Below are 15,281 nucleotides of genomic sequence, written 5' to 3'. Positions count from 1 at the left end.
GTCTGGCATAGGGAGAGTTTCTGATGGAGAAGCCTGGGCAAGTCCTCTGGCAGGACACAGTCCCTGCAAGTGAGTGCAAGAACCATGATAGGGAGCAGCCCAGACCAAGCAAAAGAAAGATACATAGCATCATACATTTGGCATAGGTTGGGGGCAGACGGGGGTGAACCAGTTCACATCACCTGCTGGCGAATCTGAGTATCAGAACAGAGTGTGGGTTGGGACAGGTTCGATCACAACACAAACCAGTGCACATTACAGAATGCCAAGATGAGGTGAGCTGTACCATATGTGGCTGTAGTGTCCAACCAACACATGTGAGAACCAGGGAGGAAGGGGGAAAAGCCAGTAGGGGGATGTGTGGAGGGCTCTCCTGCTGGACAGCCACTCCCACTGAAGTGAGTGAGTTGGGATGGGGCAGACCAGACCAGGCAGAACTATAACACCTGTGGGCCTCATGTGAGCTAGATCAGGAAAAAGTCAGGTTGTGCTGACTGTTCTTACTGGTGCATGCATAAATCAGAGTGAGTGAGGGTTGGTTGGGCTTTTCCACAGCATCAGCTGGCAGAGGCTGGCACTGGGGCCTAATCTGTCAAGCTAAACCTCAAAACACCTGTGGAGAGTGCATAATCTGGGAGTTGGAGTGGCCTTGGAGGGAAAAAGTGGGCACCTTCTTCTTGGGTTACCACTCCCACTGGACAGCATGGAAACCAGAACAAGGACAGGGGTGGCTAGCCAGAATGGTACCCACTAGTATGTGTGTGGGCTGGAAAGTAGGGCAGGTTGGGTTGAACTAGGCTTCAATGGCCATTGACATGTATAAGAGCTGAATGGGATGTGGGACAGTTGGACAAGCCTGTGGTAAGCATTGACAAGCATGGGAATCAGGGTAAGGGGCAGGCCTGGTGGGGGTTATAGGGAGTCACCCCAACTAGGCTGCAGCTCCCATTGGTTTGCGTGAGGACTGAGTATGAAGTGGGTAGGATCAAGCTGCACTACAACACCCATTGGTTCATATGGAAGACAGGGATGGAAACAGAACTGACCCAGTAATTACAACAACCAGCATGTGCATAAGCTGACTGTGGTGATGGGCTGTGCCAGACCCTGCACTGGCAAGCACACACAAGAATCAGGTCTGGGATCACCTCAGACGAAGTTTCTTTGGAGATCCCTCCAACTGAACTGCTGATCTCAGAACCACAACCATGAAGAGACTATGTCAGCCAGTGGATTCTAAATAGATTTCATCGTGCTTGAAACAGTGAGATAGGCAGCAATTCAGAACTTATGAACTATCAAAACTGCTTGAGCAGGACCCTCTGAGCATGCCTCACACTGGGGACTTGGATGTTGTGTGAGGCTTCTCCCTTTGTTTCTCCCCTGACCGCAGATACAGAAAAAAAAAAATGATATTAATGTGGAAACAATGGTTTTACCCACTTTCCTTTTGACCCTTGTGCCTTAATCAACTATGTAAGATTATTAAAATAAAAAAAATTTTAAAAGACCCTAAATATACCTTATGGAATATATTATGAGAGTCAAATAAAACATATAAACACAGAAGTTGGAAGTAATTTCCAACATTTTCTATTTCAAAATATAATACTATCATTTGCTGCTTTAAAATGTGATACTGCTTCCTGCAAACATGCAAATTTTTGCTTTGCTGAAATTTTCAATGACCTACTAGATCACAGTCATTTTGATCAGGTCCTATTAAAAATACTTCAGGCTAGTATTGTGATACTTAATATTTATAAGCATTGAAAGTTAATAAGAAAATAAGGTGGTTGGGCCTGGTGGAGTGGCTTAGCGGTTAAAGTTATTGCCTTGAACACACCAGGATCCCATATGGGCGCCGGTTCTAATCCCGACCGCTCCACTTCCCATCCAGCTCCCTGCTTGTGGCCTGGGAAAGCAGTCAAGGACGGCCAATGCTTGGGATCCTGCACCCGTGTGGGAGACCCGGAAGAGGTTCCTGGCTCCTGGCTTCGGATTGGCACAGCACTGGTCATTGCGCTCACTTGGGGAGTGAATCATCGGACAGAAGATCTTCCTCTCTGTCTCTCCTCCTCTCTGTAAATCTGACTTTCCAATAAATAAATAAATCTTAAAAAAAAAAAAAGACTATAGAACAACAACAAAAAAAAAGGTGGTAAATGAATGACATGGCTAGTGATATGGTACACAGGGTCTAACCTGAGCACAGTGATACGGTACACGGGGTCTAACCTGAGCACAGTGATTCGGCACACGGGGTCTAACCTGAGCACAGTGATACGGCACACGGGGTCTAACCTGAGCACAGTGATACGGCACACGGGGTCTAACCTGAGCACATTGATATGGCACATGGGGTCTAACCTGAGCACATTGATATGGCACATGGGGATCTAACCTGAGCACAGTGATATGGTACACAGGGTCTAACCTGAGCACAGTGATACGGCACATGGGGATCTAATCTCGGGGGTTAGACTCTGATTACTTTTGTGGTTTGTCTCTCTCCAGGACTCACCCTCTTTTGGCTTTAAAGCACATAGATCTGAACTGACTTTCAGATTTCTAATTTGGTGAGATTCTGGCAATTATAAATGGATTCTCTAGAAGTTTCATTTACATTTGTAATACTAATAATATATGATTTTGTAGGAATTATTCCTTTTCTTCTAGAGTTGATTTTCTTTCTTCTTGACTATAAATTCCTTAAAGCCAAAGAGTAGGCCACACCATGTCTCCATTCATCACTGAGCAAAATGCCCAGTTCCTAATAGGTGTCCAACAATCATTGGTTGCATTTATACTATTGTAATAGGCACAGAAAGCAGCTGTTTTCTTATTTATGATTTTCTGACTAATTTATATCTAAAAATTAAATTTTCAAATTTTGGATTTAAACGGTTAAGTTAAGGCTTATTGAAAAAGTTGCAAAAGTAGAGATATTTGACAAAATATAAGCCATGTCTTTTAAAATCACAATTATTACAAAAAATTATTTCATTTATTGTTTCATGACAAAAGGAGCTGTGTAAATAAAGTTAATGCTGACTGAGACATTTATTAATCTGCGAAGTTCTTTGCGTTACAGTCAGAAGTCCTTTCAAGCAGTGACACAAATAGTCAGATTGGCAATAACAATAAAATTAGAGACAAATTGTTTGGGTGAGATATTTAAAGCATTTCCTACTCCTTTGTTTTAACTATAATTGACTGGTACATGAAGAAAATATTAGCAGTTTATTAATCCCATTTTTTTAAAGATTTATTTTTATTCTTTTTTATTGGAAAGGCGGATATACAGAGAGGAGAGACAGAGAGGAAGATCTTCCGTCCAACGATTCACTCCCCAAGTGAGTCGCAACGGCTGATACTATGCCGATCCGAAGCCAGGAGCTTCTTCCGGGTCTCCCACGCGGGTGCAGGGTCCCAAAGCTTTGGGCTGTCCTCGACTGCTTTCCCGGGCCACAGGCAGGGAGCTGGAAGGGAAGCGGGGCTGCCGGGATTAGAACCGGTGCCCATATGGGATCCCTGGCGTGCAAGGCGAGGACTTAACCACTTGCGCCACCGCGCCGGGCCCTATTAATCCCATTTTTTAAAACTTTACAAAGTAGTCTTAGAAATTAATTAATTCAGATTGTAAAATATTGTCAGTCTTGAACTCACTATTGGAGAAATTAATTCATCTCTTTTATTTTCACCTTGTTCTGACTTCTGTGGATTGGAGTGCCCCAACATCTGATATTTGTATATATATCCCCAAATTCAATTGACTGTCCTATTTTCATGTCTTATAAGTTAGATAACCTCAGACAATGAGCCTTGAAGAAAGAATAGTTTAGGGTTGCAGCAAAAAAATATATATATTATAGCTCAAATCATAGCAAAAAAACATAAGAAACATGAATGCCATTACATATTTAAGAAATACAGTAAGAGAGAGAACTTTCATTAGCCAATCTTGCTGGCATAGCAAAAACTAAAGTGATGATTGTATAAAACAGTGGGTGATATTTTTGAAATAAAATCTATGAGAAAAAAATGCTAGATTTAATTAAGGTTTTAAGACCTCCTTTTTTTTTTATTAAGAGTATGTGCCTGCTAACAGTATAATTAATGAAGAGCTCATAAAAGTGAAGCAATTGAGAAAATTATAATGAAGCAGGGAAGCTAGTAGCAGAGGAGTTGGATAATTGTTTACTTTTAGTTTTGTATTTATTCAAAATTAGCTTATTGTACCGCTGCTATATGTAATGTACCATTCACTTTTGTAGGATATGAATTTGCCCTGGACATAGGATTCATAATCAATTATTTTTCCTTTATTCATGCAAGAGTATTGTCTTTGTCTGGGCTTCCTTGTAGTGATTATTTTGAAAGAATTTTCAACACTTGTAGGGAAGTAGAACTAGTAAAATAGAGACGAAAAGACAAGCCAGTTCGAGAATGTGCTGTGAATCTGGCTCCTGCTGTGGGTAACTGGGCTCTGTCCTACTGGGGTCCCTCTGAAGAGCCATGTGGAACGCACTTCAGAATTGTTTGCCCTGCACACAGCCAGTTGTCATAGCAACTGTCAAAGTAAAAAGGTAATGAGAGGATGTAAGGCAAGACATAAAAGAAGTGTGAAACAAGTATATTTTGCAAATTTATCTCGTGTGGAGATAAAAAGAGCAGTTATTTATTAAGCCCTTATTATATGCAGTCACTATGCTAGCCGCTGGGGAAGACATAAGAGAAGAAAGGAATATTTTTAAAATGATGATATGCCTGCCCTTTAGCAAGTCACAGTCTAGGAGAGGAAGGGCATGTAAGGAAAGCCAAGTCAGTCAGCCAGGACAGTTGACTTTGCATTGCAGTAGGGCCTCAAGGGATAGAACAAGTAATGGACAGGTAAAGTGTTATTACAGAGATAACCATGAACTATGTTCTTAAGGAAAAGCAGAAGCATATCATATAGAGGCTGGAGAACTGGGAGCAAATGGAGGACACCGATTCCAAGAAAAAGAAATAGGCTGAAAATCCAGGGAATTAAAGGATACAATGGTGGTTGTTAAGTCCTGAATTCTTGGTTGTACTGTAGTATCGCTTTGCTGATCCTGAGCTTTACAGTCAAATTTCATTACAAAGTAGAAAGTACAATAACGTGTCTAACTGTGGTTCTCTATATGAGTACACTGATAGGGTCTGTTACTTGACTAAATGTGGATTTACTCAAGTAAATAAAATGTAATCCTTGCTTTTGTAAAACTTAGATTCTATTGACAATGTGCACGAATGTGGTAAAGCATAGGTATAAGTAAGTGCCTGTGGGAGGAAGGAGAAAGACTAGTTTTAACTGCATTTATGCAATAATTCAGGGAAACAGTTTGATAATAGCATACCTGAACTGTGCTTTGCATCTAAGGTAAACAAATCACTCTATTTATAATAACTTCATTTCTTCATCTGTAAAATGTCAAGGTTGTCCCAGATGACCCCAAACACACTTTTATAGTGCTGCTATGTTCTGATTTAGTGAGCATGTTGCAACTAATTCAGACCTTGAAAGATGAATATTATTCCTTTTATTTATTTTTTATTGGAATGGCAGATTTCCAAAGAGAAGGAGAAACAGAGGATGCTCTTCCACCCACTGGTTCTCTCCCCAAATAGCTGCAACAGTTAGAGATGATATGATTTGAAGTTAGGAGCTAGAACTCTCTGGTTCTGCTATGTGGGTGCAGGAGTCTTTAAACAATACTCCAGTGCCTTCCCAAGCCATAATCAGGGAATGGATCAGAAGTGAAACAGCTGGGCACCCATATGGGATGCTGATGCTACAGGCTGAGGATTAACCAGATTTACTACTGCACTGTTCCCCCAAACAGGTGCTACTGCTATGAACAGAAACATAAAAACTCATCCCAGAGGAAGGGAGACTGTGGGCAAGTACACAAGTTTGTCAAAAGACAGGATTATGCATCCAGCTTGGAAACACTTCCTTTTCATATTGCAAAAAGTATCAGTGTGGCAGGGTGGGAAAGCAACTTGAGCAGTGTATAGAAAGTTTTGAATTCCACAAAAAAATTTATTTGGATTTTATAAAGGATTTACAGATGGTCAAATTGTAATGATAATAATGAAAAAGTCACTGAAAATTGAGAGCCTAGACATTGAAACAATTTCAGTAAATCTGACTACAGGGTCGGAAAATCATTGAAACTGAAAAAAAGTTGCATAGGCATCTATAATATTCCAAAAAATGGACAAGATTATCAAAACATAGAATTTTTTATCTTTCATGATGAGAGAACAATCTTATGGGAAAACAGAAAATAAGCTTATTAGAATAACCTTCCTAACACAGATACAAAAAAAATAAAATTCAATAAATAAGATATTATGATTATTAAAGTTCTAATGTTGGACATGTTATATTAATATGTAAATAATTTCACACTCATGCAGCAATGTATATAGAACCTTAAAAAGTGTATAATCTTTCAAGAAAATGTTTGCTAGTTTGCAATTTTTCCCATTTTTCACCACACGACCCTTGTCACAGTGAAGATCCAGCTGATGGCAGTGATTATTAGTGACCTTAAGAATGCAGCTGGGTTTCTATTTTTATTTCTGTGAAGCCTTCTTTTTTCAGCAACAAGATGCCTTAAGGATCCAAACTAAAATTTTTGTAGCAAAGATAACTTTTATTATATCTTATGTTTACTTTACACAATTACAGATCTTAAAATACATACGGGCGCATGTACATGCACAATCACAATTCTATACATGTAAGAACACATACCTGTTGGCAAACCCACCCGGGATAAAGAACACATCATGCCAAACCTTAAAATCATTTAGTGTTATACATAATAATCAGAATTGGCAAAACCATGCCCAAAGCTACTGCATATTCATGCACATTGTATCTGGTTTTCTAGAAACAGAATGAACAAATAACACATTTAGGAGGCATTGATGAATAATTCGAGCTTCGAGACTTCCTTTCAGTAAATAAAGGAACATGAAAAGGCAGAAGAACTTGTTTCTATTGGTGATTTCTTTCTTATTATCCTTATCTCAGATCACCAGTAATAGTTTTAGAGAATTTTATCTGGCTGTTTATGCATAAATACTATGTTTGTATTCAGACTTATGAATATAAGTAATAACAGAGACAAACATATGTTTACAATTCCTAATTTACTTAGCACTGGGTAGACAGGATGATATACTACAGACTTGGGCAAAATGGCTATTACCAAGTAGAATGAGATTCAAGGGTATATAGCTTAGGGAAATTCCACTATTTGGAAAGAGAAATGAATGGTGTCATAAACTTATCTATTCCCCCAGTGTTTCTACAACAAAACAGACTTTTTATAAAATCATTGCTGTATATTTTTATGCTTGTGAAACTCAGTCGTTCAAAGATGTTGACATTTCTTACAGGCAAATCATTTCAGTTTGATCAAATTAGAAAACTCAAGAATCTAGAATGTTAGAGTAAGTATCTAAAAATTCAGATTTTCCATGACTATAAGCTGTTTGTTTAAACAAAGGATACTTATGAGCACCTAGTAACAAAAGTACTTCTACAGAAAACGAAAGAGAAGGTCAATTTGCATTTAATCATTTTCCAAAATTCACATTCATACAAGGAGGGGTGACCATGTTCCTTACTCTGCCAGACTGAGAAAAGTGGAGGGTGGGGTGTTTATTTCTCTGCTTTCCCAAGAATGTGAATGACTGTCTAAAAGTATGTTGAGTAAAGAAACAAACTGAAAATCTACTCATTGTTAGCACTACTTGGCCTGAGAAATACCCAAATAACATAGTTGCTCAACCCAAGTTCATGAAAAGAAGATTCCAGTAATACTCAGCAAGATATGCATATTAATATAGACTTCTTAGAAAAGTCTTTAAAATCACAGCCAAAGCCAAAAATAAACAAATGGAAATATATCAAACGATGAAGCTTCTGCACAGCACAGGAATTCCAAATAATCAACAACAAAGTGAAGAAGCAATCAACAGAATGGGAGACAATGTTTGCACACTACACAAAAGAGAGGAGACTAATATCCAGGATTTACAAAGAGCTTCAGGAACTCAACAAAATAAAAACAAACAACCCTGTGAAGAAACGGCAAAGATAATGAACAAGCCATTTTTCAAAAGAACAAGTTCAAATGGCTAATAGACATACGGAAAAATGCTCAGATTATCCAGCTGTTAGGAAAATACAAATTAAAAACCACATGGAGATTCCACTTAACTCCAATGAGATCAACCTACATTTAGAACTCTACTAACAGTACCTGCTGGCATGAATGTGAGGAGAAAGATACCATGCTTCATTCTTGGTGGGAGTGTAAGCTAGTACAGCTGCTATGAAAGTTAGTATGAAAAGTGCCAAGACAACTAAAAATCAATCTACTTTATGACCCAGCTAACCAACTTCTGGAAATATAGCCAAAGGAAATGAAATCTGCATATGAGAAATTTACCTGGAATCCTATATTTATAACAACACAGTGTACAATAGCAGACATGGAAACAACCCAGATGCCTATAGGAAAAAGAATGGATAAAGAAACAATGGTACATCTACTCTATGGAATACTACTTAGTTATTAAAAAAAAAGAATTAAATTTTACCATTTGGAACAAAATGGCCCCAACTAGAAAACATTATGCTTAGTGAAATAAGGCAACTTGCATGCAAAATACAAGATCAGCATATATGTAGATAACCATGTATATACGTATATCACCTAGAGGAACAGTATAATGGAGACTAGCATAATGAGAAGTGAAGATACATTGCAGTATGCATCTCAATTTCTGAACAAAATATGGACTTCCAGTGAAACTAATATATTTGGAAAACAGCATGCTGGACTATCTACCATTGCCTATCTAGAATGTCATGATACACTTAAATAGCAAAGCGTTAAACTTGTGACTGTTATAATAACATAGGTAGGAGAAAACATCAGTTGGAAAGTAAATGGGGAAGTGTGTGGAAGGAGAAATCTGAGCCTATGAACTGATTCAAGAAAAATAAAAATTTTAAACAATACAAGCAATAGTACACAAATCAAATCCTCCAACTGGATATCACTGGGCACAGATGTCAACGTATGAAAACACAGGGATTGGTATACTGTATCTATAATGCAATACATCCTACCTTGCAATTTAGACCCCTGGAAACGGTAAAGAAGTTATCACTTGTGCCTGGATGATTATTCCAGACACCACAATCAGAAGTTCTACATCCAGTCACAAATATGTTCCGGCTGCAGCTCTCCTGCTTTCTGCTTACCCTAACCTTCACCTAGTGTTATATAAAATATCTGAGAAATAAAGTGAGGTGTAATCTGAGCTTCTGCACATCTCTTGCACCTGATGAATTTGTAAATGAGGTAACAAGTAAGAGAGGTCTAAACTGTCTTATTAAAAAATTTACTTATTTTTATTGCAAAGTCTGATTTACATACAGAGAGGAGAGACAGAGAGGAAGGTCTTCCATCTAATGATTCACTCCCCAAGTGATCACAACAGCCAGAGCTGCACCGATCTGAAGCCAGGAGCCAGGAACTTCTTCTGGGTCTCCCATGTGGGTGCAGGATCCTAAACACTTGGACCATCCTCGACTGCTTTCCCAGGCCACGAGCACGGAGCTGGATGGAAAGCGGGGACACTGGGATTAGAATCGTGCCCATATGGAATCCACACACTTTCAAGGTGAAGAATTTAACCGCTAGGCCATCACGCCAGGCCCTAAACTGTCTTGTTCGCACTCATAGTGTCTAATGAAATAGGGCCACATTTTCTGCTGGATTTAATCAGTGACAGTGCATGGTTTTCCAATCAATTAATTTTTTTCTATTTTGTATGAAACAATTTAGATATAAATCATTCACTTCCTGTTAGTGGGTAAGCTTTCTTACAATCACGCAACTTGAGGCCAGTTTTGTCTTATGGAATTAGAGCTGTTGAAGTTTGCATTAAACTTTGTTTGTGACAGGAATCTTAATATGATTCCTATATATAACATTTATAACATAATATCCAAATATAATATGTAACACACATATAAATAAAATATATAAAATACATATACATATCACGTGATTTAGTCTTGTTTAATGATGAATGAATTTAAGAAAATTGACTATGGAAGTAATTATTATACCAAATTAAATATTTCAGTTATGTGAAATATGCTTCACTAAAAATAAAAACTGGAGCAATATAGGGGGAAAATGCCAAGACCAAAAATAATATGCAACAGCTGTAAGTAATTGGAAGTGATAATCATAATTAGGCAAATATAATATATGTATTAAAACCCAGATTGGATCTTCCTGTTGACAACTGGAAAGATTCATAAGAACTGTATTCTGCAACTAATCTCAGCATTTCTGTTGTATACCTCAGAAAGATCTGCCAACCCAAACTCAGAATTAGATCCATCATGAAACCACTCCTTAAATGCCAATTGTGTACAATAAGTCATTTAACAAGGACATTCCCAAGGGGACCAATAACATGATGTTAATATTTTTGTGAGATAAATTTGGAGACATTTTGTAAGCCAAGAAAAGTGTTAACTTACCTGCATATTGATTAAATATGAAGTCAACTGTGGCAACTTGTGGAGAGAAGCTTCTGCTAAAACAAAATGCTCTTTGGGGACAAAGTCTGTTTCTATATTGCCATTAAGACTACATTAAGGTATATTTTTGGCTCAATCTACATTTCTTCAATGAGCAACCAAATGAGAAATGCATATAAAACAATAGAGAGAGCTCTTGCTTGTTAGGTTTTGTACTGAGTTACCTGTGTCAACACACCAAATCTTCATGGTAACTTTTGTGCCACCACAAAGCTCAGTGAATTAACATTGTAAGCTAACTTATAAGCTTTGAAAGTAAAATCAAGAAATGTGCCAAAGGTTGTCCATTAAAAAAGGCAGAGTTGAAATCTGTATCTTTCAGGCCCGGCACAACAGCCTAGTGGCTCAAATCCTTCCATGCATGCTCTGGGATCCCTCGTGGGTGCTGGGAACTTGCACCTGCATGGGAGACCTGGAAGAAGCTCCTGACTCCTGGATTCGGATAGGCTCAGCTCTGGAGGTTGAGGCCACCTGAAGAGTGATTCAGCGGAAGGAAGATCTTCTGCTCTGTCTCTCCTCCTCTCTGTAAATCATTGGATTTTCCAATAAAAATAACTAAATCTTAAAAAAAAATTTTTTTGAACCACTCTCATCTGGCTCATAGTTTGTATATTGCATACAATGTTACACTAAAAACCTGAATGCCTCAAGTTTGTAAAAACCTAGGAAGAGTAACAACTAACTATTTTAAAATTCTGATCTGTGAATCATATTAAACCAGTCTCCATCATATTCCTCTTTTTTTTTCTTAAATAAGTGTTTAAATACAAATCCATCAAATTTATTACTCAAAAATTCAGAAACCAGACCCTCAAACCTGGTCTAGATGGGTAGTCAGGAGCTCAATTACTTAAGCAACTTAAGTTGCTACTTTGGGCTTCTATCAGGAAGCTGGAAGTGAAAAGAGAGCCTGAACTTGAATTCCTGGCACTCCAGTGTGACTTGCAGACATCCCATCCAGCAACTTAACTGGTAGGCGGGAGGCTGCCCCAATATTTTTGTTTAAATTCTTTGCACCTCTGCTTTCTTCTTCCCTTTCCTTTTTCATTTTCTTTTTCTAAATTTAAGCTCTTCTATTTTCTTTATCCTCTTATTTATAAATAATTAATTTTTAAAAACCCAATTTAATAGCTTGTGATAAAGAAAACCAAAAATTTCCCTGTAGGGCCCAGTGCGATAGTGTAGTGGTTAAAGTTCTTGCCTTGCATGTGCCGGCATCCCATATGGTTGCTGGTTCTAATACTGGCGGCCCTGCTTCCCATCCAGCTCCCTGCTTGTGGCCTGGGAAAGCAGTCAAGGATGGCCCAGAGCCTTGGAACATGCACGTATGTGGGAGACCCAGAAGAGCTCCTGGCTCCTGGCTTTGGATTGGCTCAGCTCCAGCTGCTGCGGTCACTTGGAGAGTGAACCATGGGACAGAACATCTTCCTCTCTGTCTCTTCTCCTCTCTGTATATCTCCCTTTCCAATAAAAATAAATGAATCTTTTATTTAAAAAAAAGTAAAGAAATAAAGCCTTCATGTAGTCCAACAACATCTCCGGTCACTTGCTGATTGCTTAATTTATTCCTTCTGATTTTACCTGGGATGAATAGCATTATAATATACACAGGCAACTAAAACCATTGTAAAATAGTCACAGCAGACTTGACTCTCTGCTTTAACAGACAATCCCTCACATTTTTTTGTTGCAGAAGGATGATGCTTTATAATTCAGTATATGTTCTCCTACTATATAATCTGCCTAGTAATATATCTTCTTTGTAAAAATGCCATTAGTCTGACACATAAATGTTAAAATAAGGTACTAATAAGCCCAAAAGTAAGGAGGGAGGGAACCAGCAAAATACTAGCAAAGACAATATTTTCATTTCTAAAAGTTTAGGCTTATAATAACTGGGGAAATGTCAGGAGCCATGTACTATAGCCACACTGAAGCCATTTTGAATATAGAACTATGGGCCAATGGAAAACCCATGGCTGGCTAGATGCTTGGGAAGAGCTTATGAAACTAATCACATGCTTAGCTTCAATTGTTTCTAGCAACTGTTTCAGAATGTGATTTATGCTGTACCTGCCGACATCCTGTTGCTGGTTACCTACACTATTGTTGGTATGTTGGTTACTGTTGTTGATATGGTGGCTGCTCAAGAACAATCTGTCTTGAGACCATGGCTTGTGTCCCAGTTTCTCCTTTCCTCCCTGAGCCTTAGTTACTGAAGAATATAAAACCCTCAATTGAAATCAATAAACTGACAGCTTGATCAGACATATTGTCTTGCTGTCCATTCTTCGTGTCTGTTGTCCCTTCATTCTCTCCTAGGTTGGTTGCGACCCTCGTTGACTGTCCTGCTGGACGGGACAGTTGGTGCCCAACATGGATTGCAGGCATGGACAAATGCAGAGTCAGCATCCTATTATCAAGATATGGCTAACAGTTTCATTGGGAGTCCATGTTTGATCTGAAAGTAGAGATGCAGACTGCATTGTATCTTCGTATCTGGATATGCTAGTCTCCATTACACAGTTACTGTACATGCCCTTAAATGAAAAGCCACAAAGCAAAATCAACAGCAGGAAAAATAAGAAGAAATTAAAAAATGTCATGAAGTTAAATATGCTATTAAATGGCTGTGTCACTGAAGAAATGAAAAAGAAAATCAAAGTTGGTATTGTTATATGCACTGAGCTCAGTGAGTTTGCTCCCAATTTAGCACCTTCACAGCTCACTTCCGTCCCTGCAGTCTTAAAGTTTTTCCACATTACACAAAATGGCACCTGATGTGCCACTACTAGAGTTCTTGATCTGCTGGCTATCAGGTCTGAGGGCTACTCAGACCTATCTTGGGTGGAACCTGTAGGATGCCACATTTGCAGTTCACTGAGCCAGAAATGAGTTCACTCCCAGCTCAGTGCATGCACATTCCTGTCCCATAGCCTTTGTTTTCTTATACAAAATGGTGCCGATTTGGTTCTAGGGGGCGGACTGGGCTGTGAAATCTATCCTGTTACTGTACTGCCCACCTGGGACCTGCCGTTCTGTCGCTGCTCCTGGTCAAACTAAACAGACCAACAGGACAGGCAGTTCTTTTTCCTGAGCTCCGGGTAAAAGTCCCATCCCACTTTGTTGCAGGTAGTTCTGGCTACCACTGCTGGCTGAATGCCACTGGGTTATTGGTCACTGCAACACTCACCATTTTGTCTGCTGCTTTCCTGTTTCTTTCAGTCTGCAGGTGCCCCACTGCTGTCTTTCTGCCCTCTCCTATCTCCTGGAATGTGCCCTCTCTGCTTCACACTGGCTAATGTTTCTCCATCTGTTTAAATGTGTCCTTATTCTATTCCGCCATCTTGATTTATGCCTCAATGCATCTGTCATCCCTTTAATTTCTTAGAGATGTAAACCTTACAATTTATTTTTCATGTTACATGGCAATGTAGTAAATTGTAAAAAAAAAAATCCATTAAAAACTAACTGGGGCAATTGAAGCACAGGATGATTAATACCGCTCCTGGATTTGAGTTATGGATTTACGAATGACACAGCATGTTTCTTTATTGTATTATTCAATTTCCACTAAAAAACTGCATGAATTCTGAATTTCAAAAATAAAATGTAGTTACAAGTATGCTGGTGGAATTTGTTATTGTTATTATTTTATTATGGTGAACGAGTAAGTCTGAGTATACCTACATCATTCAACTTTTGGAACAAAATATAATTCACATACTTGGAGGCAGCTAACCTCTTTGAAATGAACTGGAATCCACTCAGTAGACTAGAAACATATCCTAAACTTGATGAATCTTTAGGCATTCAGTGAAAATTCAATGTGATGTAGGCTGAGTCCCACTTGGACCTATCCATGCATAAAAGTCTGATCTTTCTAATGTATAAATGTCATTACACATTCAACTGCTTGAAATTCTTCAAAATCTCCTTCAATATAAGAATGGAAATCTTTCTGAATTGCAATCCAACTCATTCAATGTGCCTAGAGTCCCAGTTTCAATTCCCTCCAGTTTACATTTCAAACTTCTTGCTACAGTAAGACTGACTGAATTTTAGAACCTACAGCTCAGTGAGTTAGTTCTCTCCATTCCACTTTTCTCTGAATATGTTGCTTCCTCCACCCAAATGAGCAATTCCTTAGAGCAAAACCATTACATCATTCTTCCCTTCCCTAAGATTAAAACGCAGGCATTTTGTGTGTGTGTCACTGCAGTTTGCACATACAACTCTAATATTCTTAGGACAGGCTTACATTGTTGGAACATCTTCCTGCCCATCCCACAAACAAGAAACACCTTGGTAAAGAGACATTTAATTTTGTATTTTCAATATTTACCACAGTATTTACAGGGTAGAAAAGATATGCAAATATATTTGTGAATGAACAATGTGTATTAATAGCAAATATTTTCAATCTATATCAAAGGTACTATAAAGTTAATGACTGATTCTTAGCACTTAGCACATGTTTGACACAGTGACCGTGCTCTGTTTTCAAGTCGCATGTCAACCTTACCAGGTGAATTTCATCGTTTGTATTGCTATTTTGCCCTTGAGAAAAACTGATGCTCAAATAACTTAGTCAAATAGGATGCAC

The 15,281-nt window shown here is 38.5% G+C and overlaps 1 protein-coding gene across 2 annotated transcripts in view; it reads left to right on the top strand.

Moving 5' to 3' along the window:
• NEGR1 (neuronal growth regulator 1) overlaps window positions 1-15,281 on the top strand; it is an 808,008-nt gene that overhangs the window by 791,225 nt on the left and 1,502 nt on the right. The window lies entirely within an intron of this gene.

The sequence above is a fragment of the Ochotona curzoniae genome, unplaced genomic scaffold, assembly GCF_017591425.1.
Source record: "Ochotona curzoniae isolate NIBS_2020 unplaced genomic scaffold, NIBS_Ocur_1.0 contig_4612, whole genome shotgun sequence".
NCBI lineage: Eukaryota > Metazoa > Chordata > Mammalia > Lagomorpha > Ochotonidae > Ochotona > Ochotona curzoniae.
The sequence above is the reverse complement of the archived record's forward strand: the minus strand, read 5'-3'. Positions and strand labels throughout refer to the sequence as shown.